The following is a 19,095-nucleotide window of genomic DNA, read 5'->3' on the forward strand; positions in this document are numbered from 1 at the left end:
TGGTTCATGCCATTTCAGCCAGAGTCTTGTTCTTTCGCTCAACGACGCCATTCTGTTGAGGAGTATAAGGAGAAGACAATTCATGAGTAATACCAAGTTCATCAAGATAATCATCAAGATCAGTATTCTTGAATTCTGTCCCATTGTCACTCCTAATGTGTTTGATCTTGACGCCGAAGTTTGTTGAGGCCCTTGAGGAAAAGCAATTGAAGACTTCCTACACTTCTGTTTTGTACATGATAATATGCACCCAAGTGTACCTAGAATAATCATCAAAAATGACAAACCCATATAGAGATGATGCATTGGTTAGAGTAGCATAATGACTAGGTCCAAATAAACCCATGTGAAGCAATTCAAACGGACGTGTAGTAGTCATGATGGTATTCGATGGGTGTTTGGATCTAGTCATCTTCCGAGACTCACAAGCACCATAGAGATGGTCCATGAGGAATTTGACGGTTTCGATGCCAATGACATGCTTCTTCTTTGCAAGTGTGTGCAGTTTCCTCATGCCTGCATGACCAAGCCTTCGATGCCATAGCCAACCTTCTAAGGATTTTGCTAGTAGGCACTTGGCTGGTTGAGGACCTATAGAAAAATCAACAATATACAAATCTCCTTTCCTAAAGCCTACAAAGACTTTGGATTTGTCAGATTCCATGATGACTAAACATTTATATTTTCCAAAGATGACAATCATATCAAGATCACAAAGCATCGAGACTGACATAAGATTAAATCCAAGGGATTCAACAAGCATGGCTTTATCCATGGGTCTATCATTAGAAATAGCTACTTTGCCAAGTCCCAATACCTTGCTTTTACCTTTGTCAGCGTAGGTGATATGCTTCTGTGGTGATGGAATCAGTGGGATATTCATCAGTAAGCTTTCATCACCAGTCGTGTGATTTGTACACCCACTTGTTGGAAATATGCCCTAGAGGCAATAATAAATTAGTTATTATTATATTTGCTTGTTCATAATAATCGTTTATTATCCATGCTAGAATTGTATTGATTGGAAACTCAAATACATGTGTGGATACATAGACAACACACTGTCCCTAGTGAGCCTCTAGTTGACTAGTTCATTGATCAAAGATGGTCAGAGTTTCCTGGACATAGGCAAGTGTTGTCACTTGATAACGGGATCACATCATTGGGAGAATGATGTTATGGACAAGACCCAAACTATAAACGTAGTATATGATCATGTCAATTTATTGCTACTATTTTCTGCATGTCAATGTATCTGTTCCTATAACCATGATATCATGCAACTCCTGGACACCGGAGGAATACCTTGTGGGTTATCAAACGTCACAAGTAACTAGGTGACTATAAAGGTGCTCTACAGGTATCTCCAAAGGTGTATGTTGGGTTGGCATAGATCAAGACCGGGACTGTGTCACTCCGTGTGACGGAGAGGTATCTCGGGGCCCACTCGGTAATACAACATCACAACAAGCCTTGCAAGCAATGTGACTAAGGAGTTAGTTACGGGATCTTGTATTAGGGAACGAGTAAAGAGACTTGCCGGTAACAATATTGAACTAGGTAGAGAGATATCGACGATCGAATCTCGGGCAAGTAACATACCGAAGGACAAAGGGAATAGTATACGGGATTATATGAATCCCTGACATAGAGGTTCAACCGATAGATATCTTCATAGAATATGTGGGAGTAAATATGGACATCCAGGTCCCGCTATTGGTTATTGACCGGAGAGTGTCTCAGGTCATGTCTGCATAGTTCTCGAACCCACAGGGTCTGCACACTTAAGGTTCGATGACGTTTTAGTATAGTTGAGTTATATGTGTTGGTGACCGAAGGTTGTTCGGAGTCCCGGATGAGATCACAGAAGTCACGAGGGTTTTCAGAATAGTCCGTAACGAAGATTGATATAGAGGAAGTTGGTGTTTGGATTTCGGAAGGTTTTCGGGCACTGCCGACAGTGTACCGGGAGTGACGAATGGGTTCCGGGGGCCCACTGGGTGGGCCCACCACGCCCCAAGTGGTCCACGTGGGTTTATTGGATGCACAATAAGGCATAATGGACTGATAAAGTCATCCAAGGAAGGCCCATGAGGAAAAAGTGGGAAATCCAAAAGAGGTGGGAAATTAATGATGGAGTCCTTATCCAAGTTGAGTTGGAGGAGGACTCCTCCCTCCTCTAGTTCGGCCGACACAAGGGAGCCTCCCTTGTGGCGCCAAGGCTACCCCTCCCTCCTCCTATATATACTAGAGGTTTAGGGCTTTTTGAGACACAACTTTGCCACGTGAAACTAAAACCTATACCACGCAGTTCTTCCTCTAGATCGGATTTCTGCGGAGCTCGGGCGGAGCCGTGCAGGAGTAGATCATCACCACCACCGGCGCACCGTCACGCTGCCGGAGAACTCATCTACTTCTCCGTCTCTCTTTCTGGCTCAAGAAGGCCGAGATCGTCATCGAGCTGTACATGTGCGCTAGATCGGAACGGATCGTGGGACGACGGTGATTTGAATCACTAAGCTGTACCACTACATCAATTGCTTTTCTTAACGCTTCCTGCTTAGAGATCTACAAGGGTATGTGGATCTAATCGCCCCTCGTAGATGAACATCACCATGATAGGTCTTCATGTGCGTAGGAAATTTTTTGTTTCCCATGCAACGTTCCCCAACAGTGGCATCATGAGCTAGGTTCATGCGTAGATGTTATCTCGAGTAGAACACAAAAGGTTTTGTGGGCACTGATGTTTGATTTGCTGCCCTCCTTAGTATTTTCTCGATTCAGCGGTATTGTTGGATTGAAGCGGCCTAGACCGACATTACTCGTACGCTTACGAGGGACTGGTTTCATCGACCAACATGCAACTCGTTGCTTAAAGATGACTAGCGGGTGCTTGTTTCTTCAACTTTAGTTGATTTGGATTTGACCGAGGTGGTCCTTGGAGAGAGGTTCAATAGCAATTTGCACATCTCCGTTGTGGTTTTTGCATAAGTAAGATGCGATCATACTAGATACCCATAGCAGCCACGTAAAACATGCAACAATAAATTAGAGGACGTCTAACTTGTTTTTGCAGGGTATGCTTGTGATGTGATATGGCCAATGACATGGTGTGATATATCCAATGTATGACATGATCATGTTGTAATAGTTAATATCGACTTGCACGTCGATGCTACGGTAACCGGCAGGAGCCATAGAGTTATCTTTAAACTAACGTTTGTGTTTGCAGATGCATTTACTATATTGCTAGGTTGTAGATTTAGTAGTGATAGCATATATAGCACGACAACGTCGATGGCGGCACGATGATGGAGATCATGGTGTGGCACCGGTGACGATCAAGATCATGCTGATGCTTTGGTGATGGATATCAAGAAGCACAAGATCATGGCCATATCATGTCACTTATGAATTGCATGAGATGTTAATCCATTTATGCACCTTATCTTGCTTAGAACGACGGTAGCATTATAAGGTGATACCTCACTAAAATTTCAAGATAAAATTGTGTTCTCCCCGACTATGCACCGTTGCAACAGTTTGTCGTTTTGAGACACCACGTGATGATCGAGTGTGATAGACTACATGTTCATATACAACGGGTGCAAAACAGTTGCACGCGCGGACCACTCGGGTTAAACTTGACGAGCCTAGCATGTGCAGACATGGCCTCGGAACACAAGATACCGAAAGGTCGAGCATGAATCATATAGTTGATATGATGAGCATAGAGATGTTGACCACTGAAACTATACTCAACTCACGTGATGATCAGACTTGAGTTAGTGGATTTGGATCAGGCGCCACACAAATGACTAGAGGGATGTATTTTTTGAGTGGGAGTTCTTAAGTAATATGATTAATTGAACTAATTATCATGAACATAGTCAAAAGGTTTTTGCGACTTATGATGTAGCTTGCGCTATAGCTCTACTGTTTTTTTATGTTCCTAGAGAAAATTTAGTTGAAAGATGATAGTAGCAACTTTGCAGACTGAGTCTGTAAAACTGAGGATTGTCCTCATTGCTGCATAGAAGGCTTATATCCTTAATGGACCACTCGGTGTGCTGCACCTCGAGCATCGTCTATGGATGTTGCGAACATCTGACATACACGTTTTTGATGACTACGTGATAGTTCAGTGCGTAATACTTAATGGCTTAGAAGCAAGGCGCCGAAGACGTTTTGAAACTTCATAGAACATATGAGATGTTCTAAGAGATGAAATTGAGATTTCATGCTCATGCCCTTGTTGAGAGGTATGAGACCTCTGACAAGATTCTTTGTCTACAAAGTAAAGGAGAAAAGCTCATCGTTGAGCATGTGCTCGGATTGTCTGAGTACAACAATCGCTTGAATCAAGTGGGAGTTAATCTTCTAGATGAGATAGTGATGGTTCTCCAAAGTCACTGCCACCAAGCTGCTAGAGCTTCATGATGAACTATAACATATCAAGGATAGATATGATGATCCTTGAGCAATTCTTAATGTGTTGACACTGGGAAAGTAGAAATCAAGAAGGAGCATCAATTGTTGGTGGTTAGTAAAACCACTAGTTTCAAGAAGGGCAAGGCCTAGAAGGCATACTTCATTAAACGGCAAACCAGTTGCTGCTCTAATGAAGAAACCCAAGATTGAACCCAAAACCGAGACTAAGTGCTTCTGTTATGAGGGGAACGGTCACTGAGGCGGAGCTACCCTAGATACTTGGTAGATGAGAAGGCTGGCAAAGTCGACAGAAGTATATTTCATATACATGATATTGATGTGTACTTTACTAGTACTCCTACTAGCACGAGGGTATTAGATACCAGTTCGTTTGCTAAGTAATTAGTAACTCGAAACAAAAGCTACGGAATAAACGGAGACTAGCTAAAGGCGAGGTGACGATACGTGTTGGAAGTGTTTCCTAGGTTGATGTGATCAAACATCGCACGCTCCCTCTACCGTCGGGATTGGTATTAAACCTAAATAATTTTTATATATTTGGTGTTTGCATTGAGCATGAACATGATTGGATCGTGTTTATTGCAATACTATTATTCATTTAAAAGATAATAATGGTTATTTTATTTTCTTGAATAAGTACCTTCAATGGTTTATTGAATCTCGATCGTAGTGCTATACATGTACATAATATTGATGCCAAAAGATACAAAGTAATAATGATAGTACCACTTACTTGTGGCACTGCCACTTGAGTCATGTTGGTGTAAAATGCATAAAGAAGCTCCATGCTGATGGATCTTTGTACTCACTCATTTTTGAAATGTTTGAGACATGCAAATAATACATGTTCGTATAAACACATGAAGAAACTCCATGTAGATGGATCGTTTGGACTCACTTGATTTGGAATCACTTGAGACATGCAAAGCATACCACATGGAACAAGAAAGTTACTTGTTGGAAGTAATATATTTTTGACGTGTGCAGTCCACTGAGTGCTGAGGCACGCAGTGGATATCGTTATGTTCTTACTTCACTGACGACTTGAGTAGATACAGGAGTATTTAATTGATGAATCACAAGTCTGAAATATTGAAAAGTTCAAAACTATTTCAGAGTGAAGATCGTTATGACAGGAGGATAAACTGTCTACGATATGATCATAGAGATGAATATCTGAGTTGCGAGTTTTGATACACAGTTAAGACAATGTGGAAATTGTTTCACAATTCATCCCACCTAGAACACCATAGTGTGATGGTGTGTCCGAACGTCATAGCCGCACCCTATTTGATATGGTGCATACTATGATGTATCTTATCAAATTACCACTATCGTTTATCGGTTATGCATTAGAGACAACCGCATTCACTTTAAATAGGGCATCGCATATTTCCGTTGAGATGACACAGTATGAAATATGGTTTGGAGAAACCTGAGCTGTCGTTTCTTGAAAGTTTGGGGCTACAACGCTTATGTGAAAAAGCTTCAGTCAGATAAGCTCGAACCCAAAATGGATAAATGCATCTTCATAGGATATCCAAAACAGTTGGGTACATCTCCTATCTCGGATCCGGAAGCGAAGTGTTTGTTTCTACAAACGGGTCCTTGATACGTCTCTAACGTATCTATAATTTTTGATGGTTTCATGCTATTATCTTGTCAAACTTTGGATGTTTTGCATGCCTTTTATATATTTTTTGGGACTAACTTATTAACTCAGTGCCAAGTGCCAGTTCCTGTTTTTTCCATGTTTTTGACCCCTTTCAGAGGAGGATTTTGAACGGAGTCCAAACGGAATGAAACTGCCAAAAAGATTTTTTCTGGAAGGAAAAAAGATTGGAGAGCCGGAGAATCAGGGCCGGGGGCCACCAGGGACCCCACAAGCCCTCATGGCGCGGCCAGGGGGGCCCGCGGCCACGAGGCTTGTGGGCTCCCTGAGGCCCCTTTGCCCTAGGTTTTGCGCCTATATATCCCCGAAAATTCCACAAAAATCAGGAGATCATCGAAAGTACTTTTCCGCCGCCGCAAGCTTCTGTCTTCGGAAGATCCCATCTGGGGCACGTTCTGGTGCCCTGCCGGAGGGGGGATTCGGATACGGAGGGCTTCTTCATCAACACCATGACCTCTCCGATGATGCGTGAGTAGTTCACCATAGACCTATGGGTCCATAGCTAGTAACTAGATGGCTTCTTCTCTCTCTTGGATCTTCAATACAAAGTTCTCCATGATCTTCATGGAGATCTATCCGATGTAATCTTCTTTTGCGGTGTGTTTGTCGAGATCCGATGAATTGTGGATTTATGATCATATTATCTATGAATCTTATTTGAGTTTCTTCTGATCTCTCTTATGCATGATTTCATATCCTTGTAATTCTCTTCGAGTTGTGGGTTTTGTTTGGCCAACTAGATCTATGATTCTTGCAATGGGAGAAGTGCTTCGTTTTGGGTTCATACCCTGCGGTGACCTCACCCAGTGACAGAAGGGGTAGCGAGGCACGCATCGTGTTGTTGCCATCAAGGGTAAAAAGATGGGGTTTTCATCATTGGTTTGAGATTATCCCTCTACATCATGTCATCTTGCTTAAGGCGTTACTCTGTTCATCATGAACTCAATACACTAGATGCATGCTGGATAGCGGTCGATGTGTGGAGTAATAGTAGTAGATGCAGAAAGTATCGGTCTACTTGTCTCGGACGTGATGCCTATATGTATGATCATTGCCTTAGATATCGTCATGACTTTGCGCGGTTCTGTCAATTGCTCGACAGTAATTTGTTCACCCACCGTGATATTTGCTATTTTGAGAGAAGCCTGTATTGAACATTATGGCCCCCGGGTCTACTCCACACCATATTTTCAGCCTTACACTTTTTACTTTGTTGCACTTTTCGCCTTCAGATCTCACTTTACAAACAATCTTGAAGGGATTGACAACCCCTTTAAAGCGTTGGGTGCAAGATCTTTTGTGTTTTGCGCATGTACTCTGGACTTGACGAGATTCTCCTATTGGATTGATACCTTGGTTCTCAAACTGAGGGAAATACTTACTGCTCCTGTGCTGCATCACCCTTTCCTCTTCAAGGGAAAAACCAACGCAAGCCCAGTCTCCGTCAACGTGTCAATTTCTGGCGCTGTTGTCTGTTGCCGTAGCAGAAGAATTGTTGGCGCCGTTGCTGGGGAGGATCAAGTCAAGAACTCATCCAAGTAAGTGTCGCAGACTCATCTCTTGCATTTACTTTGTTTGCCAGTTGCCTCTCGTTTTCCTCTCCCCCACTTCACAATTTGCCTTTTTCGTTTGCCTTTTTTCGTTTGCCTTTCTCGTTCGCCCTTTTCTCTCGCTTGCTTTTTGTTCGCTTGTGTGCCATGTGCCTTCAATTTGCTTGCATCTTCGCTTGCTGAAAATCTAGTGATATGGATCCTCATCCACTTGCTAATCTATTTAAGAGATCCAATTATGTTGATCCAATTGCTAGTGAGTTGAGTGCACTTGACTATCTTTATGGAGTTTTGCTTGAGATGTGTGAATCTGAAAATTGTGAGGAAGAAATTTATGAAGTGATTCATGAGGGCTCCTTGGTTGAAAAGAATGATTGCAATGGTTTCACTATAAATTCTATTAGTGACAATCATGCTAAAAATATGCAAAACCCTAAGCTTGGGGATGCTAGTTTTGCTATGTCCACTACTTGTTGCAATGATCATGAGTGTGGCGATGATTTTTCTTATGATCTTGAAAATTTGTTTAAGCCTGATGATGAATATGATATTTGCAATATTATTTAAAGTGGGTTTGGAGAAGTCATGACTTTAGTTGATGATAATCCCACTATTTTTGAAGAGCGTCAACTTTGCATGCATGTGGATCATGAAAAGAATATCCTTTGTGATAGCTATATTGTTGAATTTGATTATGATCCCACATGTAATTGCTATGAGAGAGGAAAATATGTTACCAAATTACCTCTCGTTATGTTGAGATTGCTATTGTCTCTTTCTTCTTCCTTGCATTTGGTAAGTATTGGTTGTCTTGCCAATTTGTTGTCTTATAAAATGCCTATGCATAGGAAGTATGTTAGACTTAGATGTGATTTTCACATGCTTTATGATGCTCTTGTTGTGCTTCAATTCTTGTCTTTTGTGTGAGCATCATTGAATTATCAACGCCTAGCTAAGGGCGTTAAACAATAGCGCTTGTTGGGAGGCAACCCAATGAATTTATCTTTTTCTTTCTGTTTTCTTGTGTCCACACCATCATAATTCTGTTGTGATTATGTTTTTTGTGTTTCTTTTTGTGTTTGAGCCAAGCAAAACCTTTATGATTAGTCTTGGTGATGGTTCTTTGATCCTGCTGGAAAAAGACAGAAACTTTTCGCTCACGAGATAATTTTTCATTTTTACTCAGAAAGAGCTTTTGAGTTGATTATCTTTGCTGCTGGTTGATATGCCTTCTTCGCACACAGTCGTAAGTTTTCAGATTTTTTGAGGTACCAGAAGTATACGAAGTATACAGATTGCTACAGACTGGTCTTTTTTGACAGATTCTGTTTTTGTTGAGTTGGTTGCTTGTTTTGATGAAACTATGGTTAGTATCAGGGGGTACCAGCCATGGAAAAGTGAGAATACAGTAGCCCAACACCAATATAGATAGAATTCAAGTTTGCTACAGTACCAAAAGAAGTGGTAGTTTGTTTTCTTTTGCTAATGTTATCACGAGTTTCTGTTTAAATTTTGTGTTGTGAAGTTTTCAAGTTTTGGGTGATGTTCTCATGGACAAAGAGATAAGGAGTGGAAAGAGCTCAAGCTCGGGGATGCCCAAGGCATCCCAAGCCAAATTCAAGGACACCAAAAATCCTAAGCTTGGGGATGCCCCGGGAAGGCATCCCCTCTTTCGTCTTCAATCCATCGGTAACATTACTTGGAGCTATATTTTTATTCACCACATGATATGTGTTTTGCTTGGAGCGTCTTGTATCATAGGAGTCTTTTCTTTTTGTTTTGTCACAATCATCCTTGCTGTACACCTTTTTGAGAGAGAGACATGCACTCATCGTGATTTTGCTAGAATGCTCATAGTGCTTCACTTATATCTTTTGAGCTAGATACTTTTGCTCTATGTGCGTCACTTATATCTTTTAGAGCATGGCGGTACGTGACTTGGTAGTTGGCTTATGATATGAAAGTAGTCCCAAATGTGATAGGTACCCAAAGAGGATGCAAAAACCTCCATCTTCATGTGCATTGAGTAGAAAGAGAAGTTTTGATTCGTCTCAATTAGTTTTGAGACGTGGATTTGGTAATATTAAGAGCTATGTTAGTAGGGTGTTGTGAATCTAGAGATACTTGTGTTGAAGTTAGTGATTCCCGTAGCATGCACGTATGGTGAACCGCTATGTTAGGAAGTCGGAGCATAATTGATCTATTGATTGTCATCCTTTGTGTTGAGGTCGGGATCGCGCGATGGTTAACACCTACCAGCCCTTCCCCTAGGAGTATGCGTTTAGGACTTTGTTTCAATTACTAATAAAAACTTTCGCAACAAGTATGTGAGTTCTTCATGACTAAGGTGAGTCCATGGTATAGATGCACTTTCACCTTCCACCATTGCTAGCCTCTCTAGTGCGGTGCAATTCTTGCCGGTACACAAACCCACCACATGCCTTCCTCAAAACAGCCACCATACCTACCTACTATGGCATTTTCATAGCCATTCCGAGATATATTGCCATGCAACTCCCACCGTTCCATCTCATGACTTGTGCCATCACTCCCATATTGCCATTGCATGATCGTAAGATAGCTAGCGAGATGTTTTCAACGTCATACGCCATGCTAGATCGTTGCACATCCCGGTACACCACCGGAGGCATTTCCTATAGAGTCATCATTGTTCTAAGCTTTGAGCTGTGAGTAAATAAAAGTGTGATGATCATCATTATTAGAGAATTGTCCCATGTGAGTAAATAAAAAAATAGGCCAAAGAGCCCATATAAAAAAAGAGAGGCCCAAGTGCCCAAATGAAAAAAAGAGAAGAGAGAAAAAGAGAGAAGGGACAATGCTACTATCTTTTTCCACACTTGTGCTTCATTATAACACCATGTTCTTCAAGATTGAGAGCTTCTTGCTTTGTCACCACCATATGCTAGTGGGAATCTTCATTATAGAACTTGGCTTGTATATTTCAATGATGGACTTCCTCAAAATTTTCCTAGGTCTTCGTGAGCAAGCAAGTTGGATGCACACCCACTAATTCTCCTTTTGAGCTTTCACATACTTATAGTTCTAGTGCATCCCTTGTATGGCAATCCCTACTCATTCACATTGATATCTATTAATGGGCATCTCCATAGCCCTTTGATACGCTGAGTCAATGTGACCATCTCCTCCTTTTTGTCTCACAACCACCACCACACTCTATTCCACCTATAGTGCTATATCCATGGCTCACGCTCATGTATTGCGTGATAGTTATAAAAAGTTTGAGAAAGTAAGAGTGTGGAAACAATTACTTGGCCAGTACCGGGGTTGTGCATGATTTACATTAGTTGTGTGAGGATGATGGAGCATAGCCAGACTATATGATTTTGTAGGGATAACTTTCCTTGGCCTTGTTATTTTGAAAGTTTATGATTACCTTGCTAGTTTGCTTGAAGTATTATTGTTTTCATGTCAATAGCAAACTATTGTTTCGAATCTTACGGATCTGAACATTCATGTCACGTGAAAGAAGTTGCAAAGGACAACTATGCTAGGTAGCATTCCACATCAAAAATTCAGTCTTTATCACTTACCTACTCGAGGACAAGCAGGAGTTAAGCTTGGGGATGCATGATACGTCTCCAACGTATCTATAATTTTTTATGGTTTCATGCTATTATCTTGTCAAACTTTGGATGTTTTGTATGCCTTTTATATATTTTTTGGGACTAACTTATTAACTCAGTGCCAAGTGCCAGTTCCTGTTTTTTCCATGTTTTGACCCCTTTCAGAGGAGGATTTCGAACGGAGTCCAAACGGAATGAAATTGCCAAAAAGATTTTTTCCGGAACAGAATAAGATCGGAGAGCCGAAGAATCAGGGCAGGGGGCCACCAGGGACCCCACAAGCCCTCACGGCGCGACCAGGGGAGCCCGCGGCCACCAGGCTTGTGGGCTCCCTGAGGCCCCTTTGCCCTAGGTTTTGTGCCATATATCCCCAAACATTCCACAAAAAATCAGGAGATCATCGAACGTACTTTTCCGCCGCCGCAAGCTTCTATCTTCGCAAGATCCCATCTGGGGCACGTTCTGGTGCCCTGCCGGAGGGGGGGGGGGTTTGGATACGAAGGGCTTCTTCATCAACACCATGACCTGTCCGATGATGCGTGAGTAGTTCACCATAGACCTACGGGTCCATAGCTAGTAACTAGATGGCTTCTTCTCTCTCTTGGATCTTCAATACAAAGTTCTCCATGATCTTCATGGAGATCTATCCGATGTAATCTTCTTTTGCGGTGTGTTTGTCGAGATCCGATGAATTGTGGATTTATGATCAGATTATCTATGAATATTATTTGAGTTTCTTCTTATCTCTCTTATGCATGATTTCATATCCTTGTAATTCTCTTCGAGTTGTGGGTTTTGTTTGGCCAACTAGATCTATGATTCTTGCAATGGGAGAAGTGCTTGGTTTTGGGTTCATACCGTGCGGTGACCTCACCCAGTGACAGAAGGGGTAGCGAGGCACGCATCCTGTTGTTTCCATCAAGGATAAAAAGATGGGGGTTTTCATCATTGATTTGAGATTATCCCTCTACATCATGTCATCTTGCTTAAGGTGTTACTCTGTTTGTCATGAACTCATTACACTAGATGCATGCTGGATAGTGGTCGATGTGTGGAGTAATAGTAGTAGATGCAGAAAGTATCGGTCTACTTGCCTCGGACGTGATGCCTATATGTATGATCATTGCCTTAGATATCGTCATGACTTTGCACGGTTCTGTCAATTGCTCGACAATAATTTGTTCACCCACCGTGATATTTGCTATTTTGAGAGAAGCCTCTATTGAACATTATGGCCCCCGGGTCTACTCCACACCATATTTTCAGCCTTACACTTTTTACTTCGTTGCACTTTTGGCCTTCAGATCTCACTTTGCAAACAATCTTGAAGGGATTGACAACCCCTTTAAAGCGTTGGGTGCAAGCTCTTTTGTGTTTTGCGTAGGTACTCTGTACTTGACGAGATTCTCCTACTGGATTGATACCTTGGTTCTGAAACTGAGGGAAATACTTACTGCTCCTGTGCTGCATCACCCTTTCCTATTCAAGGGAAAAACCAACGCAAGCCCAGTCTCCGTCAACGTGTCAATTTCTGGCGCTGTTGTTTGTTGCCGTAGCAGTCCTTCATCGAGGAAAGGTTTCTCTCGAAAGAATTGAGTGGGAGGGTGGTGATACTTGATGAGGTTATTGAACCGCCAGTTCAACCAGTGTGTTGCAGGGCACAGGAAGTTGTTCCGGTGGCGCCTACACCAATTGAAGTGGAAGCTGATGATGGTGATCATTGAGCTTCAGGATCAAGTTACTACAAACCTCGTAGGTCGACAAGGTCGCATGCTACTACAGAGTGGTACGGTAACCCTGTCTTGGAGGTCATGTTGTTGAACAACAATGAACCTATGAGCTATGGAGAAGCGATGGTGGGCCCGGATTCCGGAAAATGGATGAAGGCCACGAAATCCGAGAGAGGATCCATGTATGAAAACAAAGTGTAGACTTTGGAAGAACTACTTGATGGTCGTAACACTATTAAGTAAAGATGGATCTTTAAAGTAAAGACAGACGATGATGGTGAAAAGTCACCATTAAGAAAAGCTCGACTTGTCGCAAAGATGTTTCCGACAAGTTCAAAGAGTTTACTATGATGAGACTTTCTCACTCGTAGCGATGCTAAAAGTCTGGTGGAATTATGTTAGCACTTGCTGCATTATTTATGAAATATTGCACATAGGATGTCAAAACATGGTTTCCTTGAGGAAAAGTTGTATGTGATACAACCATAAGGTTTTGTCGATCCTAAGGATGCTAACAAGTATGCATACTCCAGCGATCCTTCTATGGACTGGTGCAAGCATCTCGTGGTTGGAATATATGCTTTGATGAGATGATCAAAGCTTTTGGGTTTATACAAGGTTTATGAGAAACTTGTATTTCCAAAGAAGTGAGTGGGAGCACTGTAGAATTTCTGATAAGTATATGTGGTTGACATATTGTTGATCAGAAGTTATATAGAATTTTTGTAAAGCATAAAGGGTTGTTTGAAAGGAGTTTTTCAAAGGAAGACCTAGATAGAGCTAGTTGAACATTAAGCATCAGGATCTATAGAGATAGATCAAAATGCTAAATAGAACTTTCAATGAAATGCATGCCTTGACAGGTTTTTGAAGGAGTTCAAAAATAGATCAGCAAAGAAGGAGTTCTTGGCTATGTTGTAAGGTGTGAATTTGAGTAAGACTCAAAGCCCAACCATGGCAGAAGAAAGAGAAAGGACGAAAGTCGTCTCCTATGCAAAACCGTAGACTCTAAAGTATGCCATGTTGTGTACCGCACCTGGTGTGTTCCTTGCCATGAGTCTGTCAAGTGGTACAAAGATGATCCAAGTTTGAATCACTAAACATCGGACAAAGCTATCGTTATAACTAATAGACTAAGGAATTTTTCTCGATTATGGAGGTGGTTAAAGAGTTTGTCATAAAGGATTACGTCGATGCAAGCTTTGACACTAATCTGAATAACTCTAAGTAGTAAAACAGATTCGTATAGTAGAGTATATATTTGCAATATTTCCGAATAGCACGTAGTAGTAGCATCTATAAGATGACATAAAGATTTGTAAAGCACACATGATTCTAAAAGGTTCGGAATCATTGACTAAAACCTCTCTCACAAGCAAGACATGATCGAACCCCAAACCTGTATGGGTGTTAGATTCATTACAATCACATAGTGATGTGAAATAGATTATTGACTCTAGTGCAAGTGGGAGACTGTTGGAAATATTCCCTAGTGGAAATAATAAATTAGTTATTATAATATTTCCTTGTTCATAATAATAGTTTATTATCCATGCTAGAATTGTATTGATCGGAAACTCAATTACATGTGTGGATACATAGACAACACACTGTCCCGGGTGAGCCTCTAGTTGACTAGTTCGTTGATCAAAGATGGGCGGAGTTTCCTGGCCACAGGCAAGTGTTGTCACTTGATAACGGGATCACATCATTGGGATAATGATGTGATGAACAAGACCCAAAGTATAAACATAGTATATGATCGTGTCAGTTTATTGCTACTATTTTCTGCATGTCAATGTATCTGTTCCTATGACCATGAGATCATTCAACTCCCGGACACCGGAGGAATACCTTGTGGGTTATCAAACGTCACAACGTAACTGGGTGACTATAAAGCTGCTCTACAGGTATCTCCAAAGGTGTCTGTTGGGTTGGCATGGATCAAGACTGGGATTTGTCACTCCGTGTGACGGAGAGGTATCTCGGGGCCCACTCGGTAATACAACATCACAACAAGCCTTGCAAGCAATGTGACTAAGGAGTTAGTTACGAGATCTTGTATTACGGAACGAGTAAAGAGACTTGGCGATAACGAGATTGAACTAGGTATAGAGATACCGACGATCGAATCTCGGGCAAGTAACATACCGAAGGACAAAGGGAATAGTATACGGGATTATATGAATCCTTGACATAGAGGTTCAACCGATAGAGATCTTCTAGAATATGTGGGAGTCAATATGGACATCCACGTCCCGCTATTGGTTATGGACCGGAGAGTGTCGTAGGTCATGTCTGCATAGTTCTCGAACCCGCAGGGTCTGCACACTTAAGGTTCGGTGACGTTTTAGTATAGTTGAGTTATATGTGTTGGTGACCGAAGGTTGTTCGTAGCCCCAGATGAGATCACGAACGTCACGAGGGTTTCCATAATAGTCCGGAAACGAAAAGTGATATATAGGAAGTTGGTGTTTGGATTCCAGAAGGTTTTCGGGCATTGCCGGCACTGTACCGGGAGTGACGAATGGGTTCCGGTGGCCCACTGGGTGGGCCCACCACGCCCCAAGGGGTCCACGTGGGTTTATTGGATGCACAATAAGGCATAATGGGCTGACATAGTCATCCAAGGAAAGACCATGAGGAAAAAGTCGAAAATCCAAAAGAGGTGGGAAAGCAAGGAAGGAGTCCTAATCCAAGTGGAGTTGGAGGAGGACTCCTCCCTCCTCTAGTTTGGCCGACACAAGGGAGCCTCCCTTGTGGCTCCAATGCTGCCCCCTCCCTACTCCTATATATACTAGAGGTTTAGGGCTTTTTGAGACACAACTTTGCCATGTGCAACTCAAACCTATACCACGTAGTTCTTCCTCTAGATCGGATTTCTGCGCAGCTCGGGCGGAGCCCTGCAGGAGTAGATCATCACCACCACTGGTGCGCCGTCACGCTTCCAGAGAACTCATCTACTTATCCGTATATCTTGCTGGATCAAGAAGGCCGAGATCATCATCGAGTTGTACATGTGCTGAACGCGGAGGTGCCGTCCGTTCGGCGCTAGATCGGAACGGATCGTGGGACGACAGTGATTTGAATCGCGAAGCTATACCACTACATCAACCGCGTTTCTTAACGCTTCCCGCTTAGCGATCTACAAGGGTATGTGGACTTAATCTCCCCTTGTACATGAACATCACCATGATAGGTCTTCGTGTGCGTAGGAACTTTTTTGTTTCCCATGCAACGTTCCCCAACACCACTGTCAAGAATCCACTTTGTGTTCTTAGGTTGATCATCCTGCAGATGAATTAGTACTGCTTACCATCTCATATGCTTCAGATTGAAGAATATGATATCATTTTCATCAGATTTTATTTTCATCAAAAAATGACTTTGAGGAATTAGTAAGGACGAGTGAAATGGTAAGTCATTTCATGAATTATTAGCTTGCATCCTAACAAGCAATTTCCTCAAGTCTCCAGGAAATTCTTTAGATGATGATTTTAATGTGGAGACCTGACCTGCAGAAGTGATTTGTTTGATTTCTTCACCACCCACATGTGAAGGGGTGGTAAAGAGTTCAACATCCTGCGAGCACCATAAGAGAATGGAGGCAATGAGGCTAATGCACTTCTTTTCATGGTAGGGGGATTAGTGTACTCATATGAATAGACCGAGAAATTCTTTGAGGACTTATGCACCTAATGATTTGAGGAATAGTGTGCATATTCTGGTCCCTTGTAAATTCCCTGCATTTCAGAAGCATTAATGCGTGTATGAGCATAATTTTGACCATCTGAGGAATTTGATCCTCATGATGACTTTGGTCCTCCTGAGGAATTTGATCTAAGGTTCCTGTACTTCACGGGTGACGTCATGATGACATTCACTTGAAGACTTTCCAAGCTGCTTTTGGGAACCCCAATTTTCCTCACGGGTGGTCCATTCCTGCAGTTAGTTCTAACATATCAAGCAAATACTTCACCAGATTGATTTTTGAACAGTTTATAGTTTGAGTCAATTAACTCATCTGAGGAATAAGATTTTTCACATGCATAGCCAGTTAGAGTGGATGGATCAACAGGAGGTCCTTTTGCAGCAACCCATGAGGTTTTGGGATACTGCTCAGGTTTCCAGTATGATCCATCAACATTCAATTTCCTCTCGAAGGCAATGCCCTCTTTCCTCGGATTCCTGTTCAGAATCTGTTGTGTCAGTACGTCACAAATGGTTTGATGCCCTTTGAGGCTTTTGTATATGCCTGTCACATACAATTCCTTCAAACCTGCATTTTGATTAGTACCATTTGTGGTTTCTTCAAGTCAAAAATTTGATACCACAGGAGTATTAGAAGAATTTGTAGCAATAGAAGCATTTGATGTTTCAGGTGAAGAATTTGCAGTTTCACATTCAATGCATTTGAGACAAGGTGGAACAAATTCTTCTTGAGCGAAACTGATCTGTTGAGCGAGTAATGAATCATTTTCCATTCTAAGATCATCATAGGACATCCTTAACTTCTCAAGATCAAGCTTCCTTTGAAGAAATTGATAGGAAAGCTTCTCATGACCAGCCAAGAGTGTGATATGACGCTCTTGAAGAGTATCAAACCTATACTAAAGACTTTGTGCATCTTCAGTGAGGATTTGAGTCCAATTCATTTCATCATTCAACAGGTCATCGCTTTTGTCTAACAGTTTCTGAAGCTTTTCAAGAGCATTTTGTTGTTTAGTGGCAATGTTAGCAAGTTTAGAGTAGCTAGGCTTTTGAAATTCATCAGGTTCACACTGACTAGAATCAGAGGAAGATGAATGACATGATACTTTTGAACCTTTTGCCATGAAGCAATAGGTGGGAGCGAAGTCATCATCAGATTCATCAGGATTGTTGATGTTTCCATTTTCTTCAGGGTTGAAGATGGACTTGCTGACGAACGTAGTAGCTAGTGCAAGGCTTGCCACACAAGATTTAGGTTCCACTTCAGACCCTTCTTCTTCATCACAATCCTCAGATTCTTCCTCTGTATCCATTTCCTTGCCAATCAGTGCCCGAGCCTTCCTCAAGCTTGTCTTCTTATGCGATGAGGACTTTCAAGATGAAGACTTTGAGGATTTGTTCTTTTTCTTCGAGTCGTCAGAACTGTCATCCTTGTACTTCTTCTTCTTTGATTCCTTCACCCAACAAGGACAATCAGCAATGTAGTGACCAGATTTCTTGCACTTGTGACATGTTATCTTCTTGTAATCTTCAGATGAAGAATCTAATTTACTCATATCTCTTCTTGAAGACTTCTGAATTGGCCACGCATGGTGAACTTTTGGAATTTCCTCACGAGCATAGCTAGTTCTTGACCAAATTCTTCAGGATCAGCTAGACTGCAATCAGACTCTTCTTCTTCAGATGAGGAAATAGCTCTTGCCTTCAATGCACGAGGTCTTGAGTAATTTGGTCCATACAGTTCTCCCTTTTCTTCTTGTTGGAATTCATGAGTAATGAGTCTCTCAAGAATATAAGCAGGATAAAGCATCTTGTAATCTCTCCTTTCTTGAATCATCAGAACCAAAGTATCAAATGATGGGTCAAGGGATCGTAGCAGTTTCTTCACCACTTCATGGTATGTGATATCTCTAGCTTCCAGAGCTTGCAGTTCATTTGAGATGTCAGTGAGGCGATCAAAGGTATCTTGGCAGTTTTCATTGTCAAGTCTCTTGAAGCGGTTGAAGGGATTGCGAAGAACATCAATGCAAGAGTCATGCTGAGTTGATATTCCTTCATTGACTTTGGACATCCTGTCCCAGATTTGCTTCGCAGAGCCCAAAGCACTGACCCTGCCATACCGACCTTTGCTCAGATGCCCACAAATGATATTCTTCGCTTGCGAGTATGGCTGTTTGAGTTTCTTCACATCAGCACGAGCGATTGTTTCGAAAACAGAGGGGACACCTTTTTCCACAATGTACCAGAGGTCGTTGTCAATAGCTTGGAGATGCATTTGCATCTTTGTCTTCCAGTAGGGGAAGTACTTTCCTTTGAAGGTAGGGCACCCCGCAGTAACCTTGAACATACCTGCAGTCGACATAACTAAAACTCCA

This window comes from Hordeum vulgare, chromosome 2H (assembly GCF_904849725.1).
Source record: "Hordeum vulgare subsp. vulgare chromosome 2H, MorexV3_pseudomolecules_assembly, whole genome shotgun sequence".
NCBI lineage: Eukaryota > Viridiplantae > Streptophyta > Magnoliopsida > Poales > Poaceae > Hordeum > Hordeum vulgare.